At 39.2% G+C, this 19,688-nt stretch overlaps 1 protein-coding gene across 1 annotated transcript in view; it reads right to left on the reverse strand.

Moving 5' to 3' along the window:
- The window catches only part of LOC119538676 (IQCJ-SCHIP1 readthrough transcript protein), an 802,368-nt gene that overhangs the window by 732,865 nt on the left and 49,815 nt on the right, over nt 1-19,688 (reverse strand).

Consider the following 19,688-nt stretch of genomic DNA (forward strand, 5'->3'; position numbering starts at 1 on the left):
GTGAGAACCGAAAGAGAAGTCATTTTCATCTTCTATTCATTTGTACCTGGTAAATTATTAACTAATGTGGATTGGGTAAAAATTCAAAATAAGCAAATTAGTCTTCATTTGTTTGTTTTAATTACTTAGTGGGCTCACAAGCTTCCTTATAAAACATATGGAAGGATGAATCTTCCCTTAAATATTTGTTGCCTGCACAGATTTGACACAATTAAGAAGTGCTACAGAGACCATCCATAAATTAAGTAAAACAAAGCCTCAGTGGCCCAGATTATATGGCGGACACCGTGGTCCATCCTGACCTTGCTAATTATGGTATTGCCCAGAAGGGGTAAGAGCCAACTGAAAGAGAGGGTGCCATGTGTTTAAATTTCCCTGAAAACTGACATTTCATATAGCCTATGCCATTATCCATGTTAATGAAAGCACTTGTAAGAAAAGTCTCCCTTTTACAATCACATTTGGCTCTCTGTGTTAATAAAGCCATCAAGTGCAGGTGATTTTACAATGTCAAAGAGAGTGACTTTGATGGCAAGGGAATCCTAGAGGAAAAATTTCACTGCCATTAGGTAAAGACCGGTACCCATAAGAGGTAAATAGGACTTCACAGTTTCACTGTATTTAAGTTAACGGCTCATTTTGAACTAGCGAGGTGTCAGTATATGGGAGCTCTCAGATAAAATGAGCCTGGTTATTTAACATATGTCTTACAGATTCTCTCCAGAATATCCCAAATGAAGTTTCCACTTTATACATAAAATAAACAAATGAGAACTGACAATAGGAAGCAGTATCAGGGATATCTGTTTATTACTTATGCCGATGAACAAGTTTTTTTCTTTAATTTAATAAATCATCTTTAAAAATATTCAGCATGATAACACAATTGTTTGGGGGGAATTGAGGCAAAGGTGAAATGGTAAGAATATGAAAGAGACCTAGGAAGGAGGTGAATAAGATCTTGTACAAGGCCTCAAATTTGGCTTTGAGCTTCCTCGCAGCCGAAGTAAAGATGAAAATGACTAGTTATACAATTGATGGAATCCATAGGAAACAAAAACAATAAGTGAAGTAAATATAACAATATAGTCAATTTATCTAACCTTCCTGAAGTCAGGAGCCATTCAGTTTTAGTTCAATAAACAAACATACCAGAATGTATAGAATGCTTTAAATTAGTGGTTTTCAGGTAGTAGCTTGCATCTGAATCACCTCGAGAGCTTGGCAAAGCATAGATCCTTGAGTCCTGCCCACAGAAATTCTGATTCGGTAGGTCTGGGGCGCAGTGCAAGAATTTGCATTTCAAACAAGTTCCCGTATGTTTCTGGTCTGGGAACCACATTTTGGAACCTCTGGTACAAATGGGGTTCTTAGCAGAAAGACTAGTAAACAAGTTTACGATTGACTCTACAATTCTCTCACTATAGTTAGCATGTTTTAAAGCTTTCTACCATGCCATTTTTAATACGTTTCAGAGAGATTTGGATGTAAAAATCTGCAGACAACATACCACACAGAACACATATATTTGTTACCTCTAAATAAATCAAGACAATTGAGAAATAAAAAAAATTGTCACCTTAGTTTTTCAGTAACATTAATTATTATGTTACCTCCCTCTCCTTAACCACCTTACTGCCCCACCCAGCCTAACCTCCACCACAAAGTTGCTGAAAGTTTCATTGCGATTTGTCAAAGGTCACAAAGTTGGTTTGCAGAATGTTTCAGGTTCTAGGCCCAGTTCAGTTCCCTAATGAATATAAAGTTCTGAATAAGAGGCAGATACCTTTTTCCCAGAGGTCTTATCTTTTCAGTCTCAATGTGAGAACATAACCTGTTATTTCCTCTGGGAAGAGCAGGACGAAAGGCTGTGATTGAAAAGTAGAATGCTCAGCTCTGATCACATCCTTTACAACCCACTGAAAATGATAGTCTTTATGCCTTAATGAATATTTTAAACTCAGTCCGAATTCCAAGAGCAAATAAATAAATCATGCCCCTTTCCACTAAACAAGTGTTTCTGTCTGTTCTCCCATCCTTAAATTTAAAGGCACTCAAATGGAACCTCATTCTGATATGAATGCTTCACTCCAGTAAAAATTAACATAAATTGTACATTGGCATGTTAATGGGAAATTACACAAACTTGAAAGAAGGAATAGAATTTTCTCAAGGCCAACTCCTGGCATTGAATGTGGAGTGTTACTTAACTCACAGATGTAGAAAAATCCTGTGTGAAAAACAGGGAAACTGCTTTGTTCATTTATTTCAATAACTTACCACGACTTTAATTACTTACGATACTATTTCAAGGCATATTTTTAATAGTAATGAAGCCTTAGGAAGCTGAACTCACCTGATTGCCCTTGATTTTTATCTTGGCTGAAAAAATCTGATGATATCACAAAGTTCTTAGAATTATATGGATTATAATTTAATGAAGTAAGAATTAGCATATTTCCTTTATATCTGAGGCTTTTACTTGTACATCTGAAGATATATTTTAAACCATTATAGTCCTTTCCAGTTCTAATATCACACTCTTGTGGAATGTTCTGGCTGAAAGTTTGTTTAATCCTGACACACCAGAAATCTAAGGTCTCAAGAGGTTAAAAGACTTGTTCAAGGTTAAAGGCAGAGTTTAGTGTCAAAGTAAGCTTGAGACATAGGCATACTCCTGATTCTTGCTCCTCACAGTCTATGACACCATTCCCTTGTGGGTGTAATGGAACTCCCCTGTCCTACTTCTTTTATATGGCTTAAATCTAAAGTAAACTTTAAGGGCCACAGTAGGAGAAGGCGGCCCAGAAAATAGTGGCTGTAGGTGTGAAAGAGGTGACTGTACCCCACATGATATTTGTGCTGTTTGGATATAGTATGTCTCCCACAAAAGTCATAATCTTTTAACCCAATCTTGTTGGGTAGAACTTCTGATTGAGTGTTGCCATAGAGATGTGACCCACTCCAAGTGTGATCATAATTTAACTCTGATTAAATTATTTCCATGGAGGTGTGGACCCACCCATTCAGGGCAAGTCTTGATTGGTTCACCACAGTATTTAAGAGAGAAGCTAAGAGCTGATATAGACTCAGATGCTTGCTGACGCTAAGAGATGCTTGGAAGTACAGACAGAAGGATATTTGGAGATGCTAAGCTAAGAGATGAAGCCCAGAGTTTGCCCTGGAGAAGATAAGAGAGGACCCCTAGATGCTTAGAGAGAAACATCCTGGGAGAAAGAAACAAGAATGCACAGGAGCTGAGAGAGAGGAGTGAAGACAGAAGCCCAGAGACATTTTAGAGAAAACCATTTTGAAACACAACCTGGGAGCAAAGGACCAGCAGATGCCAGCCACATGCTTCCCAGCGGACAGAGGTGTTCCAGGCATTCTTGTTGATGCCTTAGTTTGGGCCCTTTTATGGCCTTGGAACTGAAAATTTGTACCTGAATAAATCCCCTTTATAAAAGCCAATCCATTTCTGATATTTTGCATAATGGCAGCCTTAGCAAACCAGAACGGTTTCTATTCTATTGCATTTATACTGCCTTCTCCTTTTCTTCCCCTCTCTGATTTTGAGCAATTCCAAATGTTTATTTCCAAAGCCTGCCCAACCTCACCTCCACCCAAACCAGTGGTGTCAGTTTGCCATATCTTCAAGCTAGAACTAATGCCATATTAAAGGCCAATAATGTGAGTAGATAGTGAGGAGCGTTCCTACTAAATCATCCATCTCCAAGGTGTAAAGGAGGTCAGTGTAATTGTCCCCTTCCTATCACAATTGTATCCATTTCCCATAGGTTCTCCCCATACATATCAAAAATCCTACTTGCCCTTTAGTTTTCACCCAAATATCTCCTTTATGTAGTCTTCTGTGGGGCAGAAATAGCCACTCAATGACTCTAATTCTAATCTCTTCTGTATTATAGTGGTTGATCTCAACTCTCCACTTTATTCCAGGTTATAATCACTTTGAGGACAGAGACTGTATTCAGCTCTTCATACCCACACTGGACTATATAATGTCTTGACTGTAGTGAATACCAATAAATATTTGTTAAATTTATAAACACTTATTGAGTTCAGTAATATATATCTGGAACTTGGTATAAAGGATCAATAACTACTTGTTGAATGAAAGAATGTGTAGAGACATGGAGGCTTCCCTGGCTTAGCACGTTATTTAAGGAGGCCTCTTCTTAAAAGGTTAAGAGAAGGCCAAGGCAGTGTGTGCCTGAAGGCAGGTAACTAAGATAAGGAATGATGCTGGGTTCCCTCCGAGCCTCTGCTTCCCACCCAGTCCTGAAGAGATGGTGCCCAAAGAGTAAAAACATACTTCTTGTTGTCACAGCCTTGGGATTTGAGAAAAAATGCAGTCCCCTTGAGAAACTGCAAACAGTCACATAGAAGAAAACTGTATATGCCATATAAACTTGCTGCTGGCAATAGAATAAAGCTTCTTCTTGCATGAACATAGAGATGGAGTCAGCTCCCTTCTTTCACAATTGGTGCCCCATGTGAGGTGCTTCAATCCTGACCATGTTTGGAAGCTGTGCAGTAAGTACAAGCGATTTTTTTCGCAGTGGTTCAGTAGTTTCAGCCACTCAACGTTATGTGTCAGTCTCTCACTGTTCCCCATGGGTGCCAGTATGTGTTAACCTACAACGGCTGCTGCAGGCTAGTGGAGCTTCTGTCTCCAAGGATACTCTGCATTCTTTGTTACATGATGTTGTTCAGCATAATCCTTGGTTTCCTGATGAAGGTACGTTAGACCTTGATATTTGGGAGCACATTGGGCGTAATTTGAAGCGGGATTTTGAACAGGGGCAGAAAGTCTCCTCTAAAACCTTTACTACATGGGCTCTTGTCCGCACTGCCCTGGTCCCTCTTCATATTGTTGAGACTGAAATACCCGGGGAAAGCGCTACCGATGCCTCTACTAGTAGTCCTCCACCTCCTGAACTGTCAGCTCCTGTACCACCAGCTGATAAAGGTGGCAGAGATGTAATAGAGACAGCCTGGCCCTCTCCTCTTTTATCACTGCCACCTCCTCTTTCCCTTCCCGGAATCGCAGTGTCAGTTTTACAACGCTGTTTGTGTGAAGCGGCATTAGCTGGAGATCTCATTTGCCCTGTCACGCTTAACCAACAACAGCAGAGAGTGTTTGAGCCGATAAATTATGAAACTTATAAGGAATTAAGAAAAAGTGTCCAAGAGAATGGTGCCACAAGATCATTCACTAAAGGATTATTGCAATCCTTGTATGAAAATTTTGTCTTAAACCCCTGGGATTGGAATGCTTTAGCTCATACCATCCTTGAGTCTAGTGCTTATTTGCTGTGGCGCAGAGTATGATGAGTGTTGTGTCAAACAAACAGCTTGTAATCGTTTAGCAAGAGTAAATATTACTACAGAGCAACTTCAAGGGCATGGCCAATATGAGGATGTTAACCAACAATTAAATTGGCCAGATAATGCCCATCAACAGGTAGCACTCTGCTCCTTATGGGCATGGGAATGCTTACCAGATTCAGGAACAGATATGCTCAAGGCCCTTTCGTCAACATCCATCAGGGTCCACAAGACCCTTTTGTAGACTTTGTTGATAGACTTACAAAAGCCATAGGATGACAAACTATCCACCATGGCACAGCTAATATTATTCTTTTACAACTAGCTTTTGAAAATGTTACTGCAGACTGTCAAGAAGCCATGCGCCCCATTCACACTAAGGCACAAGCTATTGGAAATCTTATTAAAGCTAGTCGGTACTGAAACCCACAAGGCACGAGTCTTTGCTGCTGCCATGTGTACCCCTTCGAAGGGCACATCAAATGTGTGTTTTCGTTGCGGCCAGCCCAGTCACTTTCAGAAACACTGTCCTCAAAAAAATATGCCTTCAGCAAATCCTCAAAACCAAGGACCTCCTAATGTCTCTAGACCTCCTAATCTTTGCCGCCAATGTAAGAAAGGATATCATTGGGCTAATCAATGCAAATTCCAAATGGGATCGTAACGGAGCTTTATTAGACTCAGGAAACTCCCAAGGGGGCCAGCTCCAGGGCCCCTTCAACACTGGAGCTCCAATGAGAAACCCCCAGAGATAGAGACCAACAATATTTCAAGTTACCAACCCAAACAACCCGGAGTTGGCACCCTTGCGGCCGCAACCTCCAGTAGTACAGGATTGGACCTACCCTGCCTCCATGAATTACTCATAAAAGAATCTGATGGAATTAGAAAGGTCTGTACTGGAGTTTATGGACTGCTCCCTGTGGTTTAGTTAGATTAATTCTAGGAAAGTCAAGTTTAACCTCTAAAGGCCTTTTTATCCATACAGGGGTCATTGACTTAGACAATAGCAGTGAAATCCAGGTGCTCCTTTCCTGTACAGGCACTCACCTTTATATCAGTAGGGAACCTCGCTTACAGAAACGTAACCTCCTGGGATAATGTTTCCATGCTGGCTCCTGATCCCCCTTGCGCCATCGGGCACAATGAGTATAAGCCCACAGGTGCGTCTCTTGATTGGATTGCTTGCAGTGGCAAAAATCCCCACGTTCTTTCTTTACAGAACCATTCTATCATTGATTGGAGCCCGTTGGCTAGTTCACTGGATCGGCAATCACTCCGCCCTTGTGGCAAACTCCTCTGAACCCATCATTTGGAGCAAAGGCTCGTTGAGGCTTCCAGCCCCTCAACTTGATTCCCAGCCTCTGCAATGTACTTTATGGCTGCTAGGGTACGTCTTCCACTAAGTTTCCATCTGGCATGGTAACTATAACTCCCCCAATCACACAAACATTACTTTCACTAGTAATTATACTCTTGATGTTCTAGACTGTACTACGCATCCTTATGTATTCTTAATCAGTGATTCCCTTAATATTATCTATTCTTACCATTACAACATTACCTTTTCAGGAAACAACTAATATTTTACTTCTTGTATTTCAAATACTAACATAACTAGTAAAAATATAACAAGTATATTAGTCTTAAAAAGACAAGCTGAAGTGTTCCTTCCTGTAAATCTAACCCGAAAGTGGCAATCTTCCTCCACTCTTGTAAATCTTGAGCAAGGTTTGCAAAAAATTCATGTTCCCCTTTTTCTATTTACTCTAATTGCAGTCCTTTTAGCCGCTGTTACCATCTTAGCCTCTGCTACAGCATCTATAGTAGCTGTTTCCCAAACAGTACAAACAGCTCAATTCATAAACTCCACAATGGAAAATGTCAGTCAACAATTTATCACCCAACAAAGCATCGATCAGAAAATCTTAACCCGGCTTCAGGCCTTAGAAGCTGCTGTTGAATTTGTGGGTGAGCGACAAGACGCTCTTGCCCGACATTTTACCCTAAAGTGTGATTGGCAGTCAACTGCTATTTGCGCTTCTCCATTGCCCTGGAATTCTACACACCATTCCTGGTTAAATATTAAAAAACAATTATGGGGAGCATTCCACGACAACTTAACCTATGACATAAACAACTTGAAGCTACAAATTTTAGAAACGCTCCATGCTACCTGAATACATGAAGAACAGACGAGTGCTGTCGACACTCTAACAAATCATTTACAGCAGCTTGACCCAAACTCGTGGGGCGACATCTTCTCTATACCTAAGAAGCCTAAGAAGATGTCGCACCGCCAAGAACTCCCATAGTACCCCTAACAATGATGTCTTTATCATCACCCAACAATGTAATCAAAATAAAAAGGGGAGAAATGTAGAGACACGGAGGCTTCCCTGGCTTAGCAAGTTATTTAGGGGGGCCTCCTCTTAAAAAGTTAAGAGAAGGCAAGGCTGTGTGTGCCTGAAGGCAGGCAACTAAGATAAGGAATGACGCTGTGCCCCTGCCTCCCACCCAGTCCTGAAGAGATTGTGCCCAAAGAGTAAAAACATACTTGTTGTTGTCATGGCCTTGGGATTTGAGAAAAAATGCAGTCCCCCTGAGAACCTGTAAACAGTCACGTAGAAGAAAACTGTGTGTGCCATATAAACTTGCTGCTGGCAATAGAATAAAGCTTCTTGCATGAACATAGAGATGGAGTCGGCTCCCTTCTTTCACAAGAATGAATGGCAAGCTGGAGAAATGGATGAATAAATGAATGAATGCATAAAAACAGATCGATTCATCTACTTTGTCTCCAGATAAGTCTTTATTATATGAATTTAAAAGCCATATTTAATAAAGCATAACAAAGGTGAACTATTTCAAGAATCAAGGCGTTTCTTGTCACAACCTTTCTTTTATAATTCATATTCACTTTTCCTATTCCTAAAGAAGAGATCTCAGGACCTCTTAAGGCTACTTATGATACATTTTGCTACTCATACAATAAAAACACATCACTGCTTCTTCTCAAAATGCATGTGGGCGGTTTCATGATCACTATGGATGAATTAATAGTAAACAGAGAAAACATTTGATGCTACCGATGGGTAGATGGGTTATAAATCCCCCCACTGCCCTCCATGCCTTTGCCTGGGTCTGACCCTCTTCTCTACCATTCTCTTCAACACACTCTTTTCCCTTCTTCATTTTCTGCCTGTATTGGTAGGGAATCACCATAGCAACAATCTGAAATAAATCAATTCAGCTACTATTTTCTGGATGTTACAGCCTTGTTCAGAGGTCAGATTTCAAAGAAAGCAGAAAACTGAAGCTCCTGACAGATGAAGGAGGCAGAATTTTCTGCTAACTTGAATAACACCAATGAAAGGAACCAGAAGGTGATCTCATCCCTTCAAGTTCAGAGTGAGACAGCTAGAAAAAAAAAAAAAGGAAAAGAAGAATATGAGCACTCAAATTTCCTTCTGAGACTTTTAACCATCTGTGATCAGTAAGAGAAGATAATGTAGAAACAGTTTAGGCAAATTAAAAGAGGATGAACATTTTCTTTATTTTAGATGAGGCTTTAAGGATAAAGAAATTTCCTTTCATGATACAGACATTGATTTATTTCCTCCTGTAGGTACCAAGGTTGTCTTTTCTACCCAAAGAAGGTACCAAGATCTTGCAACGTCCTACCCTATGATTTAAAACACAATAGGAATTGTGTGAGTCTGTATGTGTGTGTCTTTAGCTAGAACCTAGCAGGAAGGTCATGAGAACTTCCTTTACCCAGCTCAATGATTGATTAGCTCAATCATTTACCCAGCACTGCAACTAGGAATAAGATGTTTAAATCTCCAATCCTCAGTTTTTTCATTGGTGAAATAAGGCCCATAATATCTGTCTGCTTACCTTACAGGGTTATTGTGAGGATCACTGGGATAATGAGCATGAAACGATTTGTCAACCATAACATTGTTCCACATATGGTCAGTATCAGGGATCTTTATGCTTCCTAAATCATGCCAAAGTTTTGCTAGATATTCTGTTCTTGCACACATGAAACTTTCAAGTCTAGCATGAATATAATTGAAGAATCTTCAAACACAGCATTAAGAGGCTCGGTTTCTAGATCTGGATCTACAAGTGAATAAATGCAAGCTTGGGTGGGTCATTTCATCCAAAAGAGAATCAGTTTCCTCCCTGATTTCCATTATACCTGCTTGCTCCAATATTCCTGTAGAGCATAATAAGAATTAACTGGTTGGGATTTTGAAGTGAACATTTTTCCTACTTATTTTGGAAAGAATTACTTCCATGTGGAGTGTCACAACCTTCTCTCCTTCCTCCAACTTGTAAAGACCATTTAGGCATCTACTGTTTAGCTCTTCCCCCACTCCATCCCTCCCACTCTGTTTCCCTGCTTCTCTGCAAAGAACAGTGACAAAAGCTCTGAGTTTAAAGCAGCCAGAGAATAAGTGCAGAGTCCATGGAGCATTTCTGGTAAGGAGATAATGTAATATATTAGGAGATATCATACTGGAAATACTATTGAATGGAAGATGAATTGAATGATACAGATATTCATCTCAGCATGGATGAGAAAGGAGACCCTTCTGGAGTAGGAGAGTAAGAAGCCATCAAGAGATTCAGGCTATTGAAGAATAGAAAGAACCTGAAGAATTTCTATAGACCAGGACTTGGATCTCCTTATATGGGAGAAATGGAAGATTTTATTTGGACCCTGAACTTTTAAATGTGGCCCTGCTCTGGCCCACAAGAGTCACGGCTTTACCAGCATTGCATACAAAGCCGCTATGAGTGACTTCTTCATATCTCACCCTTGGCTATGTGACAATCATGATCTGACTTCAGTGTTTTGTTCCAAAAACACAAATTCTCTTTTTAAAGACTTGATGTATGAGTATGACTGTATAAGTCTGATAGTTAATAAGTTCCAAATCATAACCCAGTTTGTCCAGAAGTGATTGAATCTTATGTTTTCATAGAAAACATTTTGAGTATGATGAAAAATTTTGAGCAATTTTAACTACAAAGACATAATACGTATCAATTATAAGAATATTTGCCAAAGGCTTATATACATGAATTATAGAACCCACCTAGGCCATGTCTCTATAACTTAAAAAATCAGTAGTAATGGCCAAATTATTAAGACTATAAAAAATTCAGTGGGATGTGAGGAAACCCGTATTACAGATCTGTGGCCATCACTTGACAATACATTCCAGAAAGAAAAGAAAAGTCCTGCTCCCCTCAGCACATGGCCTCTAGGTGACAGTCTGCTGCTCCAGCACTTACCATCATCAATATCTGAACAATACAGCCTTCTAACTGATAGCCCTGGGGCCTTGGGTACCTGCAGTGAAGAACACAAGATCCTTTGTTCTCTTAGGGTACTAAGAAGCACTTTTCACCTCTGGACAATCCTCAGGAACCCTCAGGAAATAAATTGAACCATGATCAATTCAAGAAGTCATAGGTTTTGACTGTGACTGTAAACTTATTAACAAAATTGAACCAGATATTTATCCTCCACTTCAAGGAACTGTGCCAGCCAGCTGTTCAAATAGAGGAAACATAAAAAGAGTAAGAATGTGGTTAGACTCTACAGAGGTAAGTCTTGTGATATCCCTTGGCAAAATGCAAGGTAAATAGTTGCTCCATGCCTCCTATTATAAACAAACTAAAGAACAAATAGATTAGAGGAGAATACGAATCCTTTAATTTTATTACCTTTAGCAACAGCAAAGAGGTACAACTGGAGCTGATTAAATTGCAGGTACAGTATTCAAAAGACAATGTCCTAAAAGACAATAGGACATTCTAATACGTCATCATAAACAATTTGTTCAATAAAAGTTGATAAATTCATGACTTAATAGAATTAAAGCCCAAGTGAATGGGATATTTTTAAGTAATTTTAGCAGGACCTATCACAATGCCTTGCACATAGTATGTGCTCAGCTGATTTGAAAGAAAAAATATGGCTTTGGTTAGTCACTTATTTACCAAAATTGTATAGTTGACTTACAGAGAGAATTTATTCAATTTTAATTAACTGCAGATATTTACATTTTCTTTTAACAATATTTGAACACAATTTCTACTGTTCTGTTGGCTAATCAGAAATTTCTCACAGCAAACACAAGCCCTGTTGCAAATGATCTAAGCCACTTCATTGCCTTATTTGTAGTCATAATTACAGATGGAAAATTATTATTGATTGTCAAAATTCTAAAGAGTAATTTCATTCTTCCAATAAACAGTCCCACCTTTACTGCTTAAAACCCTTCAATGGCTCCCACTAATCTTAGTATAAAGACCAACATCCTTACTACAGCCTACCAGGTACTGTATGATCCATTCCTGCCCACCTCTCCAACCTCCTCGTCCACCCCACCTCTTCATCCAAAGCTCTACAGCCTCCCCAGATGTCCAGGCATCCCTGCCTGACATTGCTGGTGCTTGTCTCTCTGCCTGAGATTTTCTGTTCCATATTCCCTTTTGCCCGGTTAACTCCTATTCACCTTTTAAAAAATCCTGCCTCAAATATCATTCCCTCAAGGGAAACATCCTAGAACACCCAGATGAGGGCTTGTCCCTGTTGTGAGGCAGCCCTTCCTGGGCCTCCTGTGCTCCTAACGTGTCGAGATTGCAATGTCCTAACCCCTTTTCCACCTGGGCCATACCTTAGAATTATTTATGAACCTGACAACCTTGAGAGGTGAGGTGGTGTCTCCCTCCAGACGACATAGAGCATGCTTGCTTACTGCTTGCTCTAAAAGGTGTTCACCCTTGACCTTGGACTTCTCAGCTATCGTGCAAACCTACCATATGCATAGCACCCCATCTGGGCCCACCATATCACCTCCAGGGACTTGAAAATGACTTAACTATACTGCTGCTCATGCTGTATAATGTGCCATGAATAATAAACTGTATTGCTCTGATCAGTTAGAGCTTTGTCTGCTTGTGGCACCTACTGAGTGAGGCAGGTTTACACCTCACCATCTTCTATGAGGCTGGGGTTCTTCCATGACATCCCTCATTATTCCTTCCCATGGCATCCGGTACCTCTTCTTCACATATAGTAGAATGATTATTTGATAATGTCTGCATTGTTAAGCAGACTCTAAAATGAGGCCAGGAACTCTGTCTGTTTTGTTTATTTTTTTATTATCAACCTCTAATATGGAATCTGGCATTTTGTGGACACTCAATATTTATTTGCTTATTCAATGGATGGATTTCTATGATAATGATGATTGATGATGATGACAATGATGATGATGATGAAGGAAAACATTTATTGAGTGTTTGCTATGGGATAAAATTTGCATTATATTTCATGCATATTATTTTATCACACCAAATCTATGACGTAGATACTATCAAACTCATTTTACAAATGAGGAAACTGAAGCAGAGGCAAGTGGAAACATGCCTAACATCTTGCAGTTAGTGTACGACAGTCAAGAGCCAGTCAGGCTCAAGCAGTTTTGTTCTAGAGCCTACACTCTGTATGCTTATATAGTCCAACTTCTGCATAGAAAGAAGTCGCATTTCATGCTTTGATCTAGGTGTCTCTACCAGAAATGGTAGCATGGGCATTTTAGCCAAAATTAAAAGAGGGCAATCAAATCTTACGTATATAGTAATCTTCGAAAAACTGGAAGATACTAGAGGCATGACCCACGTGCCTCTAGCATTTGACCCACATGTGGGGCAAACAGAGCCCAGAGGCCTGTTGTTGCACATAATCTCTCTATTGGACTCCATCCACAACTGTTCATCTCTGGGCCTTCCTTTCCTACTGAGTTTCCTGGGACAGCTGTAATCACATGGAAGAATCATTAGCCTTGAAGTGAGAAGGCCTTCCCATTGCAATTTTAAAATCTATATCCTACCATTCTCCAAAAAATGACTTTAGGGGGCTTGGTCAGAAGACCAAGGTTTGGATCCTGACCCTGCTCATCATGAAACATGGAACCTTAGGCAATGTCTTACAGCTGTGGCATCTTCATTAATAAAATGGACATAATGCTGCATTCTACATCTAATCCTCACCGCCCCCTGTGATGTAACTAGGAAAACACTGTGTACGGGGCCTAGAAAACATTGTAAGTGCTCAATAAACACTTGTTCAAGGCCCACAACATTGGAAGTTGCTTCAAGTGGGGGTGAGTAAAAGGGGGCTCCTTCTGTTGAGCAGGGCCCCTTCCCTCCTCCCCTCCCACAGCATCCCTGCCATTGCTGCTGGCTCCCTTAGCAAGCCTGTAGGACACTTCTCTTGTTGGTCTTCACAGCAATAGCCCCATCAGTTGGCAGCCTGTGATCACCCAGCTGCTGAACAGGACCAGCCCAGCCCAGCAGCACTTTGGCAAGAAGACTTCAGCCTAGGGGAGGGCGGTGAGCCAGATCTTGTGAAAGGGGACCATTTGGCAGCTCAATGGTAAGCCTATGTGTAAATAATGCTGGGAAAAAAACAAAAACAAAAACAAAGAACCTGTCCAGGACAGAGTGAGAAATTGGGGCCCATCCAAGTCACACAGTGTCCCATACAAATGGTAACAATATGTTATCCCACATTTATTTTCCAAGTAAAGCTGCTTTCAAACATAGTTCTAAAACAAGGAAATAAACACTAATATAGCCAATTCATTTATTTTAAAAAAAATTTGTTACTTCAGGCCCAAAGTCTTGACAGAGCTAACTTTAAGATTCACTTTTTCATCAACGTATCAGTGCATCTATAAATGAAATGAAAATCTAATGTCCTCACTAAGCAGAACTCAAGGAAAAAAATGTTCCTGATTTCATATCCTTTTCTCACTCTGAAAAATCTGTTTTATAAAAATATATAGAATTATTTCATGGTTAGTTTGCCTCTTAAGGAAATGAAGGCAGGCATTTCAAAGTATCAGAGAAAAGATAAAATTGTTCAATTCCAAGCTGAGTGTCAAATAGCTCCAAAGTCTTGCCTTCAGGATCTTATTGCTGAAAGCAAATAACTGCTTTTCATATCAAAATCAATCACTATTTTTTGGAGAAATCTTCAAATTACTTCTCATTAAAGAGCATTACAAATTAAATACGTATACAAAATTAAATATGAAGCATTAAGTTGAGAGTAACAATCCAAATACCAAAGAGAATAGTCTGATCTGAAGCACTGGAGCATACCTGCCAGGTGAGTTCAAATTCCAGGTATGAAGGAATATATCATAAACATAAACATACCCACTCAATCAAATAGTACACACATATAACCACAATGTGTGACTGGCAGCAATGATTAATTTCTCTTCACTCAAGTATTGGTCAAGCACCAGCCAATGACAAAGCTTAGTTATCTAAGATTTGTTGTTTAACTCAATATAGTAGACAGAAAGTATTTAGAACAAAAGTTTTATTTTGGAAGAAATATAGGAAACACAACAGAATTTTGATCTAGATGGATGCTTGAATCATGATTTTACTGGTATTACCCATGAGCCCTTGGGTAAATCATGTAATTTTTCTAAATTTCAGAGTTTTTAACCTGTAAGAAGAGAATATTGATTGACTCCAAAGAGTTATTGTGAAAATAAAGTTAATAGAGGTCAAGTACCCAGAAGATTTCTGGGAATGTACAGAAGGTCCTTTTTTCTTGCACTCCTACTGACCTTGTTTCAGAGAAAACATTCCAATTAATCCTCTGCCTGCCAGGAGTGGCAGGAAGAGCCTGGGACTCAAATCCCTGAGAAAGGATTTTTATTTCAGGATATTTGTGTTTCCCATTGTTTTGCTTTATTTTGTTTGGAAATGTTTTTTTATTTGATAAATAAAGTAATTTTAAAATAAAAAAAAATAAAAAAAGAAAGAATGGGCCTTCATACTGCCCCTATTAGCTATGGGACAAAGGGACAAATCACTGACATCTCAGGCCTATGTTTATGTGTAAACTACAAATAATTACTGCATTTACTTCTCAGAACTGTGGTGACAATGGCAAGTGAAACAATGTTTGCAAAATTAATCTCTAAAGAACTGAAAATACTGTGATTTTTATTATAGTAAAGTCAAAAGAGAGATATACAGAAATGTAAAGGATTGTGTTGGGAGGATAAAAATCATATGTCTGTTTTGTTTATACATGTTTCTTTTAAAAATCATGTAAGGTTAACCAAAACCTTATCATTTTAGAGAAAGATTCATTATACTTTTTACCATGAGAACATTGGGACGAAACACTGGATTTCTTAAAGCAGTCACATGTTTTTGATATTAAAATCATGTCATTTGTGAAATAGGCACTGATGAGCTCATGATTTAATCCAAAAATATCAGGTACATGGTCATAGAATGTAAACAAAAAGGTCAATACATCAAAAATAAAGGACAGCTAAAATTATAGGGCTATTTAATAAATGAAATTAAAATGCCCAAGCAGAAATACTGCTCCAAATTTTTTTGTTTGTTTGTTTGTTTTTAAAGACATCATTGTTCTATGATGAATTCATTAAAAATCTGAAAATCCAAGGTAAAAGTCTAAAGGACAGACCTTTAGGCATTTTCTGTGGACTAATCTGTGAAGTAGAAAGGTCAGATTCCTGTGAAACGGTCTTTAATACTCTTTGTAATCTTCACTCATAAAGAAGTATGAAGGTCACATCAATAGCTCTCTGTATTATTTTTCAACAATAAGTAAACTTGAATCATATGAAAGATTTCTAAAGCTTAATGTATTTCTGAATGCCCATGGTGACTGAGATCACCTGATAGAGACACATTCTTAGCATTTCTGCTGTAAATTCTTAACCACGCTCATGACCACATGACAGCTTGAAGGTGACAGCTTCTGAAATTTACTTATAGTCCTGCCCTGCCTTTCTTGGATTAAATGAGTCTTCTGCCTCAGTTGAAACATTCATGTTTGCCTATAGAGTTACACCAAAATACTCTCAAGAGGGTAGCACACTCAAAGCTCCATTGAGAAAAACCAGATGGGGCCATGAGAAATGCCAAATTTGATTCAAAGTGACTTTCTACCCATGGGGAAACAGTGATTCACTGCTCCTGGTTGTGTAATTTGGGAAGGTTCATCTGCTTCTGCATGATCTATAAAATGGGAACAATATTGTCTTTCCACGGAAGTATGAATTCTTTATCAATGAAGAGTTTATTCTGATGAAAGAGTCATATTATTTACAAAGTTAGAGAGTCAACAGACCCTGGAGCCAAGATGCCTGGGTTCAAAACCTCACTCTTGTCACTTACTGGTACCCTGACCTCAAGCAATCTGCTTAATTACTTTGTGCCTTAGTTTCCCCATCTGTAAATGAGGATAATAATAGCACCTACATCACGGAGTTGTATAAGAATTAAATGAGTTAATATTTTAAAAGTACTTAGGGTAGTATCTGGCACATATCAAATTCTGCATAAATCTTCAATAAATAGATAATCAGTTATAGTACCTTTCCTCAAAGATGCTGCCTACTAAGTTTGCCCAACATGTGTGTGGATGTAGCTTGATGGCTGCCAGGAGCTGCTAGCTAAGTTTCCCTTTCCTCTTGACATAGCTAGACTATTTTCCAGACTCCCTTGCATTTGGGTGCAGCCAGTGAAAGTGAGAAGTGTTGGGCATTAATCCAAGTATAACCCATAAAACCTTCCATGCACAAGCTTCCATACTCTTTCCCTTTCCATTGGCTTGATACAGATAAACACATGATGTGGTGTTGCCATGTTGAAGATGGCAGAGCCACAAGATGGAAGGAGCCTGGGTCCCAGAATCACTGCATCTGTGGCAGAGCTCCCTGAAAAGAAACATCTGCATTATCCTGTTGTATCAGTAAAATATAAGCTCTTATTGTGTTAAGCTACTGAGATTTAGTTACACCAGCTAGCAACACCATCTTAATTCACACAGTCCAATTTTCCCTGCCTGGGGCTGCATACTGAGGAAAATTTACTATAACTCTCAGTGCCTAGAGGGAATGGCCGAGTCAAAACTGGGGTTAGACTGAGGTCAGATGCCAGGGAAGCATGAGTGACACAGAAAAACCTTACCCAGAAAGGAAAGCAGTTAAAAGTAGGTCAGAGACATACATCAAATAAACCTTGCAAGAAATGTCAAACCCAAAGGGTAAGAACAAAAATGTAGGAGAAAACATGAGTTGGAAGATGGTTGTGGTCAGCAAGCTGGCAAAGGCACAAGAACAAGTAACAGTGCAACTGGCTTCAGATAATTTCTAGAAGACAGCTTCCTTTTGCTGGCCAGAGTTCTTGTTCCCATGAGACAAGTCAATTGTCTTAAAAGTGTAATTTTCTCAGCCTGGAGTTTGGTATGATGTCCCCAAACATCTTCCCAAATGGGCTTGCCTCAGTGACTTATTTCCCCTAATTCTTACACCCTAGGCTGACACAGTGTTGCCCCCTATTAACATGGAAATGCAATCCTTGTTGGATAACAAATAAGTCATTAGCCACTCTGAATTCCTGAATTTGTATTGCTTTATGAGAACAGTTTCCCAATTGCTTATAGGGACCTGAGGGGCAGGAAATTTTGGATGATGGCCTTTGGCAGGCAGGTCTGTGTGTGTCACTTTTGGAGAGAATGCTAGCTATCTGGATGCTAGCAAGACATTTACTGAGGGTCCTAGGAAGGACCACTGAAAGGAGGATGAATTGGTACATAAGCTTCACCAACTTTACGCTTTTGTTAAAGTATGGCTCTTGTCACTCTCAGGTTTTTTCCATGAATTCTCTCTCCACAAGCAGAACTATTCTAAATGCCTAATCAAAAAAAGCTGCATGAATTTTGTGCAGATGAACAGATTCTTAGTATTCTGTGTGTCAGAATCTAAGGTGACCCCCCATGAGCCCTACCTAGTATTTACACCTTTATGTATGTGGTAAGGACCTATGACTTGCTACTAACTTATAGTGTATGGAAATGGTTATGAGATTTCACTCCTATAATTCCATTACAGTGCGTAAGATTCCATCTTGCTTTTTGATTTACTCTAGAGACTCTTCTTGGATTAATGAAGTAGACAGCCATGTTGAGAAGGCCCATGTGGTGATGATGATCTTTGGGTGGCCTCTCGGTGCTGCAGAGGCCTCTAGGAACTTTGGACCACCTGTTGGAATTTTCCTAGGGCCTTGAGGAACTGGACCCCTCTACGAACTGCCAAGAACTGCCTCTTGCTGACAGCAGCAGGAAGATGGAGTCCCTAGTCCTACAGGGCAAGGAAATAAATTCTGTCAACAACCTGAATGAGCATAGAAGCAGTTTTTTCTCCAGTCAAACCTCACAGCCTGGCCAAAACTTTGATTGCAGCCTTGCGAAACCCTAAACTGAGGATCCATTTAAGCCGTTCCTTAACTCTAGTTCCATGAAAATTGTAAGTTAATATGTATTGCTTTAAGCTACAAAGTTGGTGATAATTTCTCACACAGCAATAAATAACTAAAACACTCTCTTAACAGAACTAGTGATCACTACTCCATTCCACTCTATTATTTCTCTTGTAACATTAGGGGGATGCTGGTAACTGAACCCCATTCCAGCAAACTATAAAATTTTTCTCCCACTTCCCCTGTCACTTTCTGGACAGGTTTTTAAGCTTCTCAAAGGCGACATGGATCTTGTATTTGAAAACTTCACCCCATACCACATCAATAATATCATAATTCACCCATGTCACACATTAAATATAATTTTCTCTGCAGGAAATTGCAAGTTTTTTATTCACAATTTTGCCTTGAAAACCATTAGACTCAAAAACTCATTTAGAATGTCAATGATTTTTTGGCAACTATTGTGCATACTTGGAAATTGGTGAAGGGAGAACATATCACCTTCAAATGTTTTCCAAGATAATGAAATTTTTATAAATACTAAATTGGACAGTTAAGGAAGCTGGCATAATAAGAGGCATTTAATTAAATATTTATTAATTTCAATTTTGATGGGTTCTCTAAGAATTCTGGAGCCAGCGATTTTTTTTTCGGGTCTTAACTATTTTGTTTTCCCCTGAGATCCTCACGTGTCCTGGGCCCTGTGCCGATAATATGTGATAGATAAAAGGTTCCTGCTTTTCTTGCATACCGCCCTTCTTTTCTTACTAAATTTGCAAATTTTCAAATAGCAAATGCCAAACATAGGTCAAAGATAGCACAATTAAAGAAAAAGAAAGGAAAAAAGAAAGAATGCACACATAATCACAGGGGAAACTGAAGCCAAAAATCATAATTCTCACAGCTTATTAGCTATAAATGAAAACAAACAAAAAAAGCACACACACATACACACATACCAGAATTTTCTTCTTAATTTT

The sequence above is a fragment of the Choloepus didactylus genome, chromosome 1 (assembly GCF_015220235.1).
Source record: "Choloepus didactylus isolate mChoDid1 chromosome 1, mChoDid1.pri, whole genome shotgun sequence".
In the NCBI taxonomy this organism is placed as follows: Eukaryota; Metazoa; Chordata; class Mammalia; order Pilosa; family Megalonychidae; genus Choloepus; species Choloepus didactylus.